Below are 19,555 nucleotides of genomic sequence, written 5' to 3' on the forward strand. Positions count from 1 at the left end.
AATAACTTGTTTTTCTTTTCCATGGAAAGTTCTCCTTACCCTGAGCCAGAGAGGAAAGGGTGGTAATCATAAATCAGGTTGGAACTCTCTTACCTCTCTGGCTCTTTAGCTGAGTTCTCCATCCCACCAATTCAGAAAATTCGCCAATAGTTTCCCTATCTCTGAAGAAGAAAAGCAACCCCACAAAATGGTGCTGTCTCCACCATGTTTCACCATGAGGATGCCTGTTTTGTGCAACACATAGTAGCATTTTGCATCTAGGCCAAGTAGTATTTCAGGGTGACGATGTAAAGGGGACTGAATCGGAATGCACACCACTCAACATATTTTCTTTTGTAAAAAAACGTTCAAAACCGTTTGTTTCTTTTTCCTTCACAATTCTGCACTATTTTGTCAGTCAGTCAGTCAATCAGTCATTTTCTACCGCTTCTTCCATAGTGGGTCGCGGGGAAGCTGGTGCCTATCACCAGCAGTCTAAGGGCAGGAGGCGGTGTACACCCTGGACAGGTCGCCAGTCCATCGCAGGGCCACTATTTTGTTTTGGACTATAAAATTAAAAACTTATTTGCGGCTGTAATGTGAAAAAGGTTCAAGGCATATAAAACCAGACTGAGAGATGTCTTTTAATTTTTTTATAACATGACTGGTTTGGGTTGTTTTATTGTGTTGATTTGCATTCTTATTCTTTTCTGTTTCTTGTATAGTCCTGCAACTGTTGTTTTAAATATCTAAGACAGGTGTCAGGTCAAGTGTTGTTTGTTTTTTTAAAATGTGGTTTTAAATAGTTTAACACCATTTGACTTCATTGTTGTTTTGGAGCCATACCAATGGGGAAAAATAAATATATATATATACAGTACAGACCAAAAGTTTGGACACACCTTCTCATTCAAAGAGTTTTCTTTATTGTCATGACTATGAATATTGTAGCTTCATACTGAAGGCATCAAAACTATGAATTAACACATGTGGAATTATATACTGAACCAAAAAAGTGTGAAACAACTGAAAATATGTCTTATATTCTAGGTTCTTCAAAGTAGCCACCTTTTGCTTTGATTACTGCTCCGCACACTCTTGGCATTCTGTTGATGAGCTTCAAGAGGTCGTCACCTGAAATGATTTTCACTTCCCAGGTGTGCCCTGTCAGGTTTAATAAGCGGGATTTCAAGCCTTATAAATGGGGTTGGGACCATCAGTTGTGTTGTGCAGGAGGTGGATAAAGTACACAGCTGATAGTCCTACTGAATAGACTGTTAGAATTGGTATTATGGCAAGGAAAAAGCTGCTAAGTAAAGAAAAACGAGTGGCCATCATTACTTTAAGAAATGAAGGTCAGTCAGTCTGAACAAGTGCAGAGTTCTAGCAGCAGACACATCTCTAGAACAACTGTTAAGAGGAGACTGTGTGAATCAGGCCTTCATGGTAAAATAGCTGCTAGGAAACCACTGCTGAGGACAAGCAACAAGCAGAAGAGACATGTTTGGGCTAAAGAACACAAGGAATGGACATTAGAGCAGTGGAAATCTGTGCTTTGATCTGATGAGTCCAAGTTTGAGATCTTTGGCTCCAACCACCGTGTCTTTGTGCGGCGCAGAAGAGGTGAACGGATGGACTCTACATGCCTGGTTCCCACCGTGAAGCATGGAGGAGGAGGTGTGGTGGTGTGGGGGTGCTTTGCTGGTGACACTGTTGGGGATTTATTCAAAATTGAAGGCATACTGAACCAGCATGGCTACCACAGCATCTTGCAGTGGCATGCTATTCCATCCGGTTTGCGTTTAGTTGGACCATAATTTATTTTTTAACAAGACAATGACCCCAAACACACCTCCAGGCTGTGTAAGGGCTATTTGACCAAGAAGGAGAGTGATGGGTTGCTGCGCCAGATGACCTGGCCTCCACAGTCACCGGACCTGAACCCAATTGAGATGGTTTGGGGTGAGCTGGACCGCAGAGTGAAGGCAAAAGGGCCAACAAGTGCTAAGCATCTCTGGGAACTCCTTCAAGACTGTTGGAAAACCATTTCAGGTGACTACCTCTTGAAGCTCATCAACAGAATACCAAGAGTGTGCAGAGCAGTAATCAAAGCAAAAGGTGGCTACTTTGAAGAACCTAGAATATAAGACATATTTTCAGTTGTTTCACACTTTTTTGTTCAGTATATAATTCCACATGTGTTAATTCATAGTTTTGATGCCTTCAGTGTGAAGCTACAATATTCATAGTCATGAAAATAAAAAAAACTCTTTGAATGAGAAGGTGTGTCCAAACCTTTGGTCTGTACTGTATATACTATCTTTTTTATACTTGCATTGCATTTGTTTCTGTCTTTTCTGGAGCAATCTAAACATTTTTTAAATAGTGCTGGGCATTGTAAAATTCTTCTGCTCTCAAAATATGCAGGGAGAGAACAATGGATTTACTATTGGACTCTTTCCAGTCACTGAACAAAAGCGGAATAGCAGCGCTGGGTTGTGATGGAAAACTGAACTTTGCTGTCTGCGGATGTTCCTCTTCTTGAACACTTCTGTTTGCCCAAATGTCACGTTGTGTTTTTTATGTCAAATGAGAGCTACAACTTTAACTTGAACAACAGAACCTGGTGCAATTTACAAGCATCTTGTCCTTGTCGCTTCCCTACATTTTAGTAGTAAATACTGCTGAAATAAACTTTGCATTTAAGTGATTTTGATATACAAAAAGGCAAATGTATTTTATTGGGGTTCTATGAGATTTTCAAACACAAAGTAGCACAAGATCGAGGGAAGATGATACTAGTTTTCAAATTTTTCCACAAAAAACGTTCTAAAATTCTTCATGTGCAATAATTGGGGATAAAATATCCCAAAGGATTTGACTTTTGATTTGATCACAAGTTGCAATGGGGCCAATTTTCTCTAGTATCAGTTGGACCTGATACTGGGCGACTGTGCTATCTTCTGCTGCGGTGACTGTGGCTCAGTAGGAAGAGTAGTTTTCTTGCAATCAAAAGGTAGTGGGTTTGATTCCAGCTTTCTGTCGATGTGCCCCTGGGCAAGGCACTTAACCTCAAGTTGCCTACCGATCTGCGTATCGGTGTATGAATGTGTGAGCGTTAGTGAGTGCGATTGGGTGAATGTGGCTCTAGTGTAAAGCGCTTTGAGTGGTCTGTATGACTGGAAAGGCGCTATATAAGTTCAGTTCATTTATCGTTTACCTGCCAAAAAAAACATTTTGCACTCGTGATCATTTGCAGTTCCGAAGGTGGAAACTGGTTTTCCTAATTGGCAATCTTAAAATACATATAGATTTTAGAGAAATTAAGTAAGTTTTGTGGTGCTCTCCACAAGTCAAGCCCAATGTCCTTTTGAAGTGGTCTAAATCAGTGTTTCTCTAACCTTTCAGCAGTAATCAAAATCAGAATCAGCTTTATTGCCAAGTTCGTACATACAAACAAGGAATTTGACTCCGGTACACTTTGCTCTCTGGGTTTTTAAATATATTTTAAATATATTTTTGCATATATCTTTATGTCCTTAAATATACATATATACAAAGGTGCATTTGCAACTTCAGTATGCAGTTGTTTGGTACTCTATTGAATGTTTATCAGAGAAACTACCTGGAGGAAGAAACTGTCTCTGTGGCGGCTGGTTTTAGTGAACAGTGCTCTGTAGCGACGGCCTGAAGGTAAAACTCTAAACAGTTTATGTGCAGGGTGTGTGGGGTCTGCAGAGATTTTAGCAGCTCTTTTCCTGACCCTAGACCTGTATAAGTCCTGGATGGAGGAAAGGTCAGCCCTGATTATTCTCTCTGTAGTCTTGATTATTGGTTGCAGTTTGGACCTGTCCTCAAAGGATTTCATGACCACAGATGTCAGGGCTACAGGGCTGTAGTCATTTAATCCTAGGATGGTGGGTTTCTTGGGCACTGGGATGATGGTGGATCGTTTGAGGCAGGAGGGGATCTCGCACGTCTCCAGTGACTTGTACGTGTTGCAAGATCGGGGCGAGTTGATTTGCACAGGCTTTCAGGTATGATGGGGAGACGTCACTAGGTCCTCCAGCTTTCTTTGTTTTCATGCGCTGAAAGAGCCTATTTACATCTTCCTCAGAGATCTTTAGTGCAGGCAGAGGATCTGAAGGTAGGGGGTCGGTTGCTTAATGTGAAGAATTTGGTCCTGAATGGGATGTAGAGGAGGTGGTTTGAGGTGTGAACGGCTTCCTGTCATGTCTGCAGTAGAAGCCATTCAGACAGTTATTATTTATTAAGTGACAAAATATCCAAGGTTTATATTTTAATTTAGGTACATGAATAATTGTCAGATGTAACCCTTTTTAATGTTTTAATGCCATTGTAGACTATGTTTTAGAGAGTCTTAAAATGAAAGTAATTTTTTAACTTGGATTTAAAGTTTTGCTACAGATACCTTTAGAGGAGAAATATAAAAGAAATAGAAGAGGGATTAAACAAAAGGTTTGATGTTTGCGCGTCTCGTAGAGTGCTTTAAACTATCAAGACTGTTTATTTTCACACAGCTTCATCCGTCACAGTCTTTGTAGTTCTAGTATTACCCAACTTCTAAGAGACCAGAATTATCCTTTAATCTTATTTACATGATTCAAAAGCCTAGATTCAATACAAAAGCCTGTCTGTCTTTGGTTAATATCTATTTGACCTTTTTCCTGTTTGTAGCCTGATTAACAACCGCTGCTCTTATTAAAATTTGACTGATTTACCATCAAATCAAAGAAGTTAAAATAAAGACCTGTTATACAAGGTATTGTTCTTCTCTTGTGCTCCCAACCCAAGATCAATATAAAGAACAAGATCAATATAAATCAGGCTGACAGGTCATCACTCCGGTGGCCATAAATATTAACTGCTGTCCTCCTTGGACGGTGTTTGTTTTGGTCCTTAGTATCCAACTGATTATCGAAGTTTCGAGTCTCACTTTATTTATAGTTTCCACTCTTTCTTTCTTTCTTTCTTTCTTTCTTTCTTTCTTTCTTTCTTTCTTTCTGTCTTTCTTTCTGCTTAAGAATGCTTATTTTTCTTCATGTCTTCATATTTAACTAACGACGATGAGGGAAATGCATGACTGTAAATATCACATCGTCTGAATCAAATCCAAATAACTTGAATGGGAGTGAATTGTGCATGAAAGCCTTTTTGCTGCACCTGGGGAGTGTGTTAAATGTATTTTCCAGACTTCTCCTCTTGCACATGCCTAATGCATCATAATGGAAAGATCCGCTGTTGCACATTCAGGAAGTCGTCTCTCAAACAGCAGAGATCTGGGGGCCCCGTCTGAGTGAAATGAGCTGCAGCGTCACTTATCAGTTACTGTTCATCACTTGTGTCTGCATGTTTGAGTGAAATGAGCTCACAGTGGAGGCACGGGGGTCCTGTTATCAACCAGTGCAACATAATTGCAGATGGGCCTCTGATTTGTTTGGTTACAGGCATCCTCGGCATGCATCTAACCCGGCCCAGCTGGGAGTAGAGACCAACTAGGAACACAAAGTCTTCACGCATGAGTGGCAAAGAGCAGACTCAGACGTTTGATTTTGGGAGTCTACAGGCATGCAGCGTTCAGCCCAAACACAATTGTCCATTAGTGTAACTGCTCTCTCTCATGATCAGAGGAGAGGTGGATAATCTTAATCTGCATTCCTGTAAAATGGGGTTCAGTTTCAAATGACTCTGAGAATAAAATGTTAGAGTAAATAAAAGGCAGAACTTTGACAATCATGAGAAAATTCCATCCATCCATCCTCAGTGGCTAGGGTCCAAAACAGAGAAGAATTACTTAAAAATGAATGTATAGGTGCCCTGCGATGGACTGGCGACCTGTCCAGGGTGTACCCTGCATCCCACCCATAGACTGCTGGAGATAGGCACCAGCTTCCCCTTGACCCACAATGTAAGAAGCGGTATAGAAAATAACTGACTGACTGACTGAATGTATAGGTAGAAAATACTATTCAAAGAGTAAAAAAGGAATTGTGGGTTGTCTATAGAGGCTGCCAAATTATTCAGTTATAACAGTGGTTATGGAAATCTGAAACTATTTTCAAACTTCTTAATGTGCAGTTATTGTGGGACAACTTCTACTGTCCTGTTTTACTCTAAGGAAGCAGATCTGAGGTAGCTTAGATATGACCTCGTATGACCTAAATATGTAAAATATTTAGAGCAAAGAACAGGTTGTTAAGGAACATACCTTGAATCTAGGGTATCTTCTCAACAAGCCACTTTTTAATAGAAATTGTCCCTTTCCTTATCGGCATTGTTTTCAGGGATACATGCTGAGTCATTTTGCAGTTTGATTTATTTACTTAATACCCCAAAGATTTAACATCTTTCTATTTATGCATACATGATGGCATTTTTAACTGATTCGGCACTTAAGTTTGTGTTTCTCTTTGTTTATTACTTTCTCTTGTAAAAATACAGTATAACTACATATTTACAAAAAACCTTATTTAAGTCTAAAATGCCATTTGGTTTACGGAAAGACATTGAGATAGCCTTTGAGGCAAAGAGTAATGTCCACAGAGAAAGTGAAACGCATGTGCCTATGTGTGTGTGAAAGAGAGACAGAGAAATTCACTCCGCTGTGAAAGAAAAACACCGGAAACTGTAATTTGCTCTTCAAACTAAAAGCACGCAGGCCTTTATTTATTTTCTTTCCACAATACAGACCGATAAAGATATAAAGTTTTTCTTTGCTGGTAGAATTTATTGCATTGCACAAAAGTTTGTTTATTTTGTTTAACCAGCTACTCTTTGTAATGTATATACATGTTCATAACAAAATAAAGACAATACCTTTAAGTCATCACAGCCCAGTTGCTCAAAAATGAGCACCAATTTCAACCAGATTCTAACAAATACTGTGGAGCAAAAACAGTTTAGTTTTCCATATTTTTTAGGTGAAACATAAAGCAGGGCAGGGTTAGAATACTTGGCTTTAAACAGCTCACAGACCACTTCAATCCATTACTTCAAGGTTTTAAAGTGACGTTATCCTTTGCCCAAACAAAGTGGCTGGGCAAGGAGAGCATTGGTTAGAGAAGCAGCAAAAAGGCCCATGGTAACTATGGAAGAGCTGCAGATCCACATCTCAGGTGAATTAATCTGTCGATACTACAACGGCTACTTGACAAATCTGGAGTTTGTGTAACAGTGACAAAGGCCATTGTTGAAGGAAAGCCATATGAAGTCCCTTTTGAACCTAGTCTAAAGTCATGTAGGGGACATGTGGAAGAGGGTGCTTTGGTCAGGTGTGACCAAACCTGAGGTTTTTGTTGATGCAAAACTAACACTGGACATCAATCTAAACTTCCAATACCCAAATTTAAACATGGTGCTGTCAGCTTGTGGTGCCCCATGCCATAGGGACTGCTTTTTTTTTTTTGTAGCAGCGACAGGGAATCTGGTCAGAGTTATTGGGATAATGAGTGTTAGGTTTTTACTCTGTTTTGTATTTGCATTTTATTCTGTGTAGTAATTGTTTGTTTTTATGTAATCATAAGCCCATCTAGGGAGAGAAATTGTGGCTTAGCTTAGGCTGTAAACTCTGAAAATGTTTTCAGCTGTAATTACAAAGAAAGGTGGTTCTACAAAGTATTGACTCTGAACTGATTACAAATGCACTCCACACTTTTAGGATTTTTTTGGTAACAAAAACAACAGCTATATTTTCCATTAGAAAAGACAGCACTACTTTGTATGTAAAATACTAATAAAATACATTAAAGTTAGTGGCTGCACCAAAGCCCTGCAGCATGTTGACTCAATGATCAGAAAGTTACAACAACTTTTATTATGAAAGTTTCAACCGGATGCAGCTGGTAATTGCTCTGTCTAGCTTTACCTCCTCTCCCTAAAACTCCAGCAGCTTTAGTCCAACCCAACAAACGCGCCTTAAGCGAAGAAGGAAAGACTGCAGAGCTACAGGGAGGACATTTAACCCGCACTTCTGTCAACACACACCCTGACAATGTTTCTTGTTTGTGGATGAGGTGGTTAGAGAGGAAGAAAATCAGCCTTGCAAGCAGTTTTCCCTCAAAGCACTTTTTAGCGACAGGAACAACGGTTTTATGGGAAGCCGCACATGGTAGGTTTTATTTTCTTTATCGAGTTTTTACTTTAATTAAAGACTAAAAACCTATACATACATACATATGTAAAATGTTTGAGTAAGTTGGTAATGGTTGAATTGGTGCTCGGGTTAGTTTATTCAGTCTTGTAGTAGTTTAGGTGTGTTAAATACCTGTGGACAGGTGTGAGAATGTTAAATCCTCATGGTGCTGTTTGTCTCTTCAGCTCAGATGAACAGGAAATGATGAAATTACCGAAGCACTTTTTTTGTAAAGTAATGTTGAAAGCCAACCACACTCTTCTGAAATGTTACAAATAGTTGTTCTTGCTTTTAAATGATTATTTAAATCGATGTATGAATCTGGCAGGGCACTCATTTCCTGCTAGGACCATAGCTTCAGTCCAGGACTTTACATCAACAATTATCCTTATCATGGACTTTCAGCATTCACCTCCATCCTCTTAAAATAAATCTAATTTATTTTATCTGGTCTATTCAGATACAATTAGACTTGTACAATTTCTACTGAATGACCACTAAACCCATGTACAGTTGGTGCCCTCATTGAAGGTCCACAGTGTCTTGCAACATTATGCGACCACTACGAAGTGGTGCAAACTTGTGCCATATGAGAAAAAGGATGGCTTTCAAAATGCTAAATTCTGGAATGTGGGGAGTGTATTTGTATTCAAAAAGGTCAATTTTGATCTCAGTTGACCAGAGCATCCTTTGCACATTTTTGTCATGTCCGCTACCCGACAGAAGGGAAGTGCAAATCAGTGGCGGTTTTTGATATGGGCAGTAGCCCAGGGCGGCATTAGAAAGGAGGAATGCGCAAAAGCTGGATTTATAGAATTTAAAAGAAAAACCCTGAAATTCTGAAAAATAAGAGTGGAGTTTGGGTAAAAAAGAAACGGGATATAGACAAAATCTGATGTAGTGAAATAAGTAATGGGGTTCAACTATCTGACCTTTTCATGTGTACTGAGGAAAATCTCCCCTGTAGGAGGCTGTGTGTGGGCTGAACCAGATCTGTAAACATGATGTATGTAAGTCCCTTGAAAGGTCTCCACCTCCAGATCCATAGAGGCTCAGAGGAATAAAATAAACAACTTTGTAGAGTTTGGCCATTAGCTGCCCTGATCCTTTAAATCATTTGTATTATCTTGAATGCGAATGGCCATAGAAAATCTCAAAACATTGGTTGAGCTCTTCATCAAAGTAGAGGTCGACCAATATGACTTTGCTTATTCAGGCTGACCTGCCCTTCAGGCACAACAGTAGCTTATGTAAATTCCAAAAATAAATGGCATTTCCCTTTTAGTGCTGTATACAGATACTCTTTACAGACGCACAACATTATTAGTTTGACAGGTGTTGAACTAGAACTCCAGGAAAATTGTCCTTTTGTTTACCAGGGTTCGTCAGGCACTACTGCACAGCAGCACTAGTGGTGTGTTTACATGAAAAAATCCCCAGGAGTGCTCATTTGCTGTAAGTAATAAGATGGGGAAAAAAAGCATCTACTCTTTGTAAGCGGCTGCCTCATCTGTAAACTATTGCCAAGTAGTTGGAACAAGATGAAAACTTTGCAAAGAAAAACAAACAGAGCAAGTAGAGCTCAATACTCCTACTCTGTAGGATGTTGAATTTACATTTCTGAACCTTAAGCACACAGAAAGGTCAAGTTCTTACCTGAACTCTTTTCTTTAAGGAGGTGGACCTCTCTCAGTTGCATATTTGTGTTTATTTGCGTTGATCATGTCTTGGTGATTTTTCTCTTATAGCATATCAGGTTCATAACTCTAGTAGATTTTACATATACCCACTGTTTGCTGTAGGGATTGGAGTTTGAATTTGTTATTTTTATTTAAAATCTTTTAGAAGGTTTAATTTTAATTTGTTCCCGTAGTTTTTATTTTAAGGCTAAGACATTTAGATGTGCGTATTTGCTTGTGGCACTGGTTTGTTGCACCAACACACACAAACCTGCCAGTAGGTTTGTTTTTTTTATCAGTAGGGAATATCTGACTTTTATTTTGTGCTTTTACTTATTTAACTTAAAGGATTTAAGTCATTTGCATGAAAATATGTTGTGGGAGCCACCTTTCAGCTCTTTGTTGAAAGACACTTGGCTGGTTTTAGGTCCAAGGTACCTGTTTTTTCCATTCTTTTAGGTTTTAAACAGTTCAGCTCAGGCTCCTTCTGTTTTGTTGCTCTGAATTTTGTCCTTGAACTGTTTAAACCCAGGGTCAAGTTCCTCTCTTCTTTCTGTTACGCTGCTCAAACCTTCCTCTTGAACAAATAGAGCAAAACTTTAAGAGACAAGTTGACAATGGGAACACAGTGAGAGCTGTCAGACAACATGAAGGCTGTGTTTTAGTTTTTCCTGAGGGACTGTCACATCAGCGCTGTTTGTGAATTTACAGGCTTCCTTTGTTTAGGCTGTCCCTCATTGTGTGGAAACTACTCTGCTGATGGCTGTTCACTGTAATTAATGATTTCCCACAGCACAGTATTTTCGACTTTAACACTGTGACTCTTTTTTGTATTCCAAATAAGGAAGGAAGTTTTGCTACAAGCTTACATATTATGTATCCCCAAAGAGCCTATTTAATTGTTCACCTTATACTTATCAACTGTGTTTAGGTTTAGAGCTCACGATTGTTAATATTTATTCCTTGTCCAAAAGTTAAAAATCGGCAAAAAAGTGAGCACAATGTAGCCAAGAACAGAGTTGAAAGTTGCAGACGAGCGATAACATTGCATCTGAAACGTGAAACTTGGGCATCGAGCATAATACAGTGTCTACCCGAGACAACAGTAGCAATGGCAAAGCCAATTGCCAAAGCCATTCAATATGGTTGCTACTCGCATCAGTAGTAGTAAAACGATCTTACTGTGATTGTTTTCAGCAGTTCTTTATCATTTATAAGGCATTTAGTCAGTCGTACATGTACTACTTTTCAGTGTTTATGAGAGGAGATGTTTCAACGCTGTTTATATGTACGAAATACAGCGTCATTGTTATTGTTTTAAGACTGCTGGTACAGTTGCTATCAACACGAATAAAAACAAGCAGGAAACTGGAAGGCTACAACTTGGAGATGACGTAAACTTAGTTAAACAAAGTTAATGGAACGCAGCTGTAGCCTGTGGTAACCTCCCCTACCGACTCTGGCTGATCATCCCAAAAACTAGGATGCAAAATTAACAGAAACACCGAAACTGAACAGGGCGTCTGCTAAATACACTTGCAATGATCAGTTCCTCCGCACTGATTCAAAACCTGTTTTTTATCCATGTTGAACGGTTGTAGCAAGTGTTGTCGGCTGTTTTGCTGTACAGAAAAAAGGCGGTCAAGACATTTACTAAAATGGCTGTTGAGTTGCCTACTACTAAATAGGCCTGTATCACAGCAGTAAAAACACTACAATGCTGATATCAATTTTCCGATCATTTTGCAGTCACATTTTTTTAGTATTGTTATCAAGTTTGAAATTTTAGCATTGTGATGATCCTAAACTGATATCCTAAACCATGGTTTTCTCACAATCAGATGTCATTGGGCCATGGAAAGTCTGATCAAGCCAAGGATTTAGACGTATGGTGGATAGAAGTGAGATTAAAATACTGGTGTGCAATCAGACCTTTGTAGTTAAAGCGCTCCCTCCATTTTTTTTTTTTTTCGCCAAACATCTAATTGGCTAATTTTAATAAAGAATATTTTTAGACAGGAAAGCGGTCTGTTCTGTGATTACTGTGAAACTTTGAAAACACTGTGGTTACAGACATCTTTACAGTCACCTTTAAAGAATCTCAAGGTCACCTTACATTATGAGCAGCAGTTAAGGACAAAAAACTTTGTCATCATAAATACATGATGGTGCTTTCTTGTTCTAGTGGGCGTGGCTCTTTTTTGCTTTAGAAAAGTGCTTTTTAAAATTGTGTATCAGCTTAGAAAACCAATGCAAAGGCCTATTTCAGTGGTTTGTTTCATAGATGGTGTTAAATGTCCTTTAAGCCCAAAAAAGCAAGACACATCTTACTGTTTCACTGTGTCCAGTACCTTGAAGTTTACCACAACAAAGCATTTTGGGATAGAATCTGCATTACTCCTCGTCGACTAAATAGGGCCAAGCAAGGTGGCTATTTCTTTTAGCTTCTGATGTGCCTTAAGAGTATGATTTGTAAATATTTGAAGCAATGATGAAATTGTAATTAATAAAATCCGCTCTCCTAGAGATGATCTGCCACAGTACACCAAATGAGGCTACAGGTTTTGTGGACCCAGGTCTTCTTGACACATGTGCCTGTAATTAACACTAGAACTCCCAGGGCCGTCAATTTGACGGTTTTGAAAGTTTGACATGCCATAACTGGTTTATAAAAACTGTTATCTTCCTGCCATCCTGACTTTTTCTAAACCTGTGTCTTGTGTGTTCCTATGTGTCTATTTAAAAAACAAATAACAAAGTAAATAAAAGATCTAAGTATTTCTACCTCTAACTACCACAGCTGCTATTTTGACGGCCCTATTATTTACATTGATATTTTATTCCCGCGGCTGAGTATACGCGCGGGCGTTGCCTAGCTACCGCCACTCTAGAACGCAGTCAGATTGTTGGCACCCTACAAATGGCTTCTAGAAGGATATTTTCTGCTCAAGAGGCATTGGAAATGCTTCAAAAATTACATGATTGTGATTCTGGGGTCAAGAGGGATTCTGACGCCTCTTGGTCAGCATTCAGTTCCAGTGACAGCAGGTCAGAGAGTGAGCCTTCCCCGGCTAAAAAAACACAAGTTGTCCCCGTTAGCAGGAGGTTGTGGCGCATTATTTCAAGGTGGTAAAAGACTAGCCTATGTAATGATTTTATCATTTTAGCCTGTAGTTTACACAGTAGTAAACTAATATATACAGCAACAGTGCCACAATCAGCGCAGGTTCAGAGACAGGGAGACATGGCAGGTGCCCAGTGCCCAGCTATACAGGTCCTTCTAAAAAAATTAGCATATTGTGATAAAGTTCATTATTTTCCATAATGTCATGATGAAAATTTAACATTAATATATTTTAGATTCATTGCACACTAACTGAAATATTTCAGGTCTTTCATTGTCTTAATACGGATGATTTTGGCATACAGCTCATGAAAACCCAAAATTCCTATCTCACAAAATTAGCATATCATTAAAAGGCTCTCTAAACGAGCTATGAACCTCATCATCTGAATCAACGAGTTAACTCTAAACACCTGCAAAAGATTCCTGAGGCCTTTAAAACTCCCAGCCTGGTTCATCACTCAAAACCCCAATCATGGGTAAGACTGACGACCTGACTGCTGTCCAGAAGGCCACTATTGACACCCTCAAGCAAGAGGGTAAGACACAGAAAGAAATTTCTGAACGAATAGGCTGTTCCCAGAGTGCTGTATCAAGGCACCTCAGTGGGAAGTCTGTGGGAAGGAAAAAGTGTGGCAGAAAACGCTGCACAATGAGAAGAGGTGACCGGACCCTGAGGAAGATTGTGGAGAAGGGTCCGATTCCAGACCTTGGGGGACCTGCGGAACCAGTGGACTGAGTCTGGAGTAGAAACATCCAGAGCCACCGTGCACAGGCGTGTGCAGGAAATGGGCTACAGGTGCCGCATTCCCCAGTCCTGGGCTACAGAGAAGCAGCACTGGACTGTTGCTCAGTGGTCCAAAGTACTTTTTTCGGATGAAAGCAAATTCTGCATGTCATTCGGAAATCAAGGTGCCAGAGTCTGGAGGAAGACTGGGGAGAAGGAAATGCCAAAATGCCAGAAGTCCAGTGTCAAGTACCCACAGTCAGTGATGGTCTGGGGTGCCGTGTCAGCTGCTGGTGTTGGTCCACTGTGTTTTATCAAGGGCAGGGTCAATGCAGCTAGCTATCAGGAGATTTTGGAGCACTTCATGCTTCCATCTGCTGAAAAGCTTTATGGAGATGAAGATTTCATTTTTCAGCACGACCTGGCACCTGCTCACAGTGCCAAAACCACTGGTAAATGGTTTACTGACCATGGTATCACTGTGCTCAATTGGCCTGCCAACTCCCCTGACCTGAACCCCATAGAGAATCTGTGGGATATTGTGAAGAGAACGTTGAGAGACTCAAGACCCAACACTCTGGATTAGCTAAAGGCTGCTATCGAAGCATCCTGGGCCTCCATAAGACCTCAGTGCCACAGGCTGATTGCCTCCATGCCACGCCGCATTGAAGCAGTCATTTCTGCAAAAGGATTCCCGACCAAGTATTGAGTGCATAACTGTACATGATTATTTGAAGGTTGACGTTTTTTTGCATTAAAAACACTTTTCTTTTATTGGTCGGATTAAATATGCTAATTTTGTGAGATAGGAATTTTGGGTTTTCATGAGCTGTATGCCCAAATCATCCGTATTAAGACAATAAAAGACCTGAAATATTTCAGTTAGTGTGCAATGAATCTAAAATATATGAATGTTAAATTTTCATCATGACATTATGGAAAATAATGAACTTTATCACAATATGCTAATATTTTGAGAAGGACCTGTAGTAGGGGAGGAAGAAAGTAGAGGGAGGCGTCAGAGCCAGAATGCGTTGACAGAGCACCAGATCCAAGATGCCCAGACCGCGTTCATCTGCTTGGTGGATGCCGAAATGCTTATCCATGTTCAGGGCTGCAGGGTGGCAGAGGCCCGCAGAGGTTTAGGAGATGATTCCTCCTCGGACATGAGTGTGGATGAGCTGAAGGCATGTTTATCACTGGTTTATGTCCGCGGAGTGAAAGGGCGGCGTAACATGAGCTGTCCAGCTTTTGGTCAGATTAGTAAAGCTTTTTTTTTTTTAAATGTACCCACCACTCTATTATTTTTCAGTACTATTTATAAATAATAATAAAACATAAGTTTTGATCAAATACTATTATTAATTCTTGTCAAAATCATAATTTTATAGCGTGCAAGAAAACCTGTAGCATTTTGACCAATGTAATGCGAGGACGTCATCACCGCCCTCGCATCCAGAATGCTCGCCGTCAAATTGATGGGCTTGGGAGTTCTAGTAGTGTTAGAATTCTGGGAGTCCTAGTGTTAAAAGAGGGGCAACAAATGTTCCTCTTCTGTTGTAGACCCATTTCTGAAAAAATAAAAAATAAATACATAAATAAATGTCTGCATGGACACAATGATTGTGTTTTAAATTAATAATCTATATATAAATTGCATAAACAGCTTTTGAGACATAATAGATTTTGAGAAAATAAAAGCTTGTTTAAACATTTCCCTTCTTGGTAAGTCAAATATTAACTTCACTGTGAAAAATTAACCTGTCTCCTATGTGTTCTGAGTTTAATAAAACATAAAAGACATTCCCGGTAAAGCAGTGGAGCACCCATTATGTGCTGGCATGATGCCACATTTCTTGTTGCTTTCACAGCAGTAAATGAAAACCAGTAGAATGACAGGAGTCAATGTTTGCATAACTTTTTCTCTGCAGTTACACTAAATGTGTACATTATTATGAGACATTAAAAAATGTAATGAGTAAGCTATAAATCCTGAATATGGCTCATCTTACCAGCTGATACGCTTCTGAATTTTTTTTATGGTACAATTTAAAAAAAAACACTAAACTTTTTTTTTTTTCTAAACTTTGATGTGTCTCAGCTTAGTTGTATGTAAAGTTTTAAAAAAAGCATTAACAGTTCATTTTAACCCCTTTAGATTAACAAACTGTTTCAATGTACTTGTAAATATTGAAAAAGAAATTTTTGTGACACTGCACTCTGGTTTAAAAACCATATCTTGCATCCAGTCAGGATTTAAAAGCCTTCCCTCTTTATTGAGTCACAAGGGTTGTGATCCCTCCACTCCATGTAGATTAGGTTTCTTATCCAGCTCTGGTTTTTTTTTTTTTTGCACAGCTGGACTGCACAGCTGTTTGGAGCTGGGGGGAGAAGGTTTCGTGGACTTTAAATCCTGAGCCTGGGAACACGTCGCACGTTTGGTTTTTGTTTTTTCCTTTTTTTGAGTTTGACAAACTTCCTGTCCTGACCTGGCCTGGACAGGACAGTCACAAATTTGTCTGACATACACATCTGTCACACCAAAACAGGAATATAGAAGGGTCAGAGTACTTCATTGATTTCCCTACAGCTTCATGGAATGCATATTTTTCAATCTTGAGTTTCAAGTGCATTATACAGGGGTTGGACAATGAAACTGAAACACCTGGTTTTAGACCACAATAATTTATTAGTATAGTGTAGGGCCTCCTTTTGCGGCCAGTACAGCGTCAATTAGTCTTGGGAATGACATATACAAGTCCTGCACAGTGGTCAGAGGGATTTTAAGCCATTCTTCTTGCAGGATAGTGGCCAGGTCACTACGTGATACTGGTGGAGGAAAACGTTTCCTGACTCGCTCCTCCAAAACACCCCAAAGTGACTCAATAATATTTAGATCTGGTGACTGTGCAGGCCATGGGAGATGTTCAACTTCACTTTCATGTTCATCAAACCAATCTTTCACCAGTCTTGCTGTGTGTATTGGTGCATTGTCATCCTGATACAAGGCACAGCTTCCTCTTGCGTCCACAGTTAATCCTGTTGGATGTGGTTCGTCCTTCTTGGTGGTATGCTGACATTACCCTGACTTGCTGTCTTGGTCACAGATGCGCCAGCAAGACGTGCACCAACAATTTGTCCTCTTTTGAACTCTGGTATGTCACCCATAATGTTGTGTGCATTTCAATATTTTGAGCAAAACTGTGCTCTTACCCTGCTAATTGAACCTTCACACTCTGCTCTTACTGGTGCAATGTGCAATCAATGAAGACTGGCTACCAGGCTGGTCCAATTTAGCCATGAAACCTCCCACACTAAAATGACAGGTGTTTCAGTTTCATTGTGCAACCCCTGTACTACTATGCTTTAGAACTCATTACCTTAAATACTAAGGTCATTAGAAAGATAAAACTTGCCTACCTGCTGAGGAGTTAAGTAAGCCATTTGATTCAGGTGTTTTGGACCAGGGACACCATAAAAGTTGCAGGATACTGACACCAACTGTGAAAAAGAATGCTGACTTGTGTGAGCCACAAAAAGTCATTGCTAAAGAAGCTGAGTGTTTAGAGAGTGCAGTACCTTAGCATATTTTTTTTACATTTTTATTCATTTATTTATTTATTTATTTCAGACAATGATTTTAGACAATGACAAACAACAGTAAATAAATAAATCAATTTCAGAAATGCTTATAACAAACAAATATCCAAATACCATACAAAGAAGTGTTGGGAGTATGATTATTGATTGAATAATCTTGATCAATAATTATAATTACAAATCATAATCTGACAAAATCAATTTCTTAACCATAAATCCTCATTTACGAATCGAGACCAGAGAGGTTTCTGGTGTTGTAATTGTGGCTCAACGCCTCTGACAATTACAACCGTTAAATACTCCGTAATAGTTAATAACTATTGCCGGAGATGTCACTGTTTAATCGACCGTTTCTGCCGAAACGTGTGGAACTTGATCCTTATTTTGACTGACACATCACTTTTTGCACACAATGAAACACCAAACGCTCTCTCTTTATCTATGTGAATATTTATTAATTTTCACCTACTCAACATGCAAAATTCTACACACACAGGGGTAAACACATCTAAATAAGCAAAATCAACAAACGGTAGTGGGTATGTATTGAGTCAACCAGCAGTTTATGGCACAACAGAGGAAAGGAGAAGATATGAAAAAGGGGGTGTGGTGATGACTGGTGGGGGTTGGAGCGCAGCTTAGAGTGTCTTTTATGATCTTCTGATCATAAAACTTCCCCCCTTTACTCCTGAAACAAAGGATTGATAACTTTTGGCGGCAAGCTAGCACAGTGAGATTGAAGACAAAGGTAAAATGGAGAATTTTACCATGAGGTCGTTTTAACAGTCCAGTTTTGCAACGCACCCGCGTTCAGATAGTAAACACAAACAGCTCTAGGAACACGGCGGATCCCGATATTACATAACACATCAAAGTTTCAACAAGCAAGGTTACATGCACATATTATTCAGAACACATGAGATCCTAACCAGCGATTCTGATCGCTTCTACAACCTCTGACCCTGCCCAGGCCTTCTAATAAAGAAATAAAAAAAAGAAATGGGTTTTACTTGTGTCGTCTTCTTCCTGAGCGAGGGAATTCGAGCGAGGAAACGTGGGGTTGAGTTAATTGTGCGTCCACAATTAACTTCAGGGGAACGGTCAGTCTTTGTCCTTCGGTCTTCTTGACAAAAAGGAAAAATATGATCTGACCATCAAAGTCGACTTGAAAATGAAACACGGTAGCGGTTCGTCTCTCCGAAGCTCCGTGTCTCCAGTTACGTGTTAACTCACGTCTTCGATCGGCAAAAGTGAACTCTGCGGCCTTCTTAGTCCACAGACTTCAGTTATGAATAGTTCGTTGTCCAACGAGAGAGAATGAATGAAACTCTTCACAGAGTTCTTCTCTTAAAGTGGCGCTCTTCGATCCTGGATCTGATTTCCAGCAGAAGGCAGCTTTTCAAACATGAGCGCCTCCTATATAGCATCCTGTGACGTCAGACTGGGGACGCCCAGTCATATCAGTCGCAATGCTCGATGGGATATGTAGGAGCGGGCTGTCCTGGGTACAAAATGGCCGATGCCATTGGAGGGGCACAGTGACGTCCAACAACGGGCAGATAATCCAATACTCAGCAAACAAGTGGTCCAACAGAAGTGTTTGGTAAACATTAAATTAAATTAAATTTCCAGTTCCAAATAAATTAAATTAACTTAAACACAAATAGAAACCAGTAAAATAAACATTTTCCAACAAGCAAACTTGTCAGTATATTTAACCTGAGATCTGACATTGATTATTAATTAATATAAATTGTCTGAAAAGGGGTATGAAGAAGTAAAACTTATTTTTCATACCCCTTCTCCCCCTAATTGCACTTAAATTAACTTTGAGTAACCTTCCTAATTAACATCTATGTTTTTGATCCAGAATTCACAAACCAAAAACTAATAAATAAAAATATATACACAATTATTTATATATATACATATATATATACATATACACATATATATATCCACATATATATATACATACATACACATACACATACATACATACATACACACACACATATATACACATACACACATACATATACATATACATATACACATATACATACATATACATGTACACATACAGACAAACATGTACCTCCACATATGTACATGTAACTGCACACATGCATACCTACACACACAGAAACACACCACACATTAGGCCTAAATCCACATTCACATTCTTGTATATCGACCCCCCCCAAATCATCAGAGCCACAATCCAACACCACAGCTCCACCACCACCAGCTCCCCCCACCAATCCCAACCCCCCACCCCACAGCGCAAAGAG

General features: G+C 39.5%; 1 protein-coding gene across 2 annotated transcripts in view; it reads left to right on the top strand.

The window, feature by feature from the left end:
- The first annotated feature begins 7,925 nt into the window (after positions 1-7,925).
- The window catches only part of LOC124875099 (leucine zipper putative tumor suppressor 2 homolog), a 46,664-nt gene continuing 35,034 nt past the window's right edge, over positions 7,926-19,555 (top strand). For both annotated transcript variants that reach the window (XM_047376939.1, XM_047376941.1), the window contains exon 1: positions 7,926-8,107. The gene's annotated coding sequence lies outside the window, so the exon portion shown is untranslated. The remainder of the gene's footprint in view (positions 8,108-19,555) is intronic.

Source organism: Girardinichthys multiradiatus, chromosome 10 (genome assembly GCF_021462225.1).
Source record: "Girardinichthys multiradiatus isolate DD_20200921_A chromosome 10, DD_fGirMul_XY1, whole genome shotgun sequence".
Taxonomy (NCBI): Eukaryota; Metazoa; Chordata; class Actinopteri; order Cyprinodontiformes; family Goodeidae; genus Girardinichthys; species Girardinichthys multiradiatus.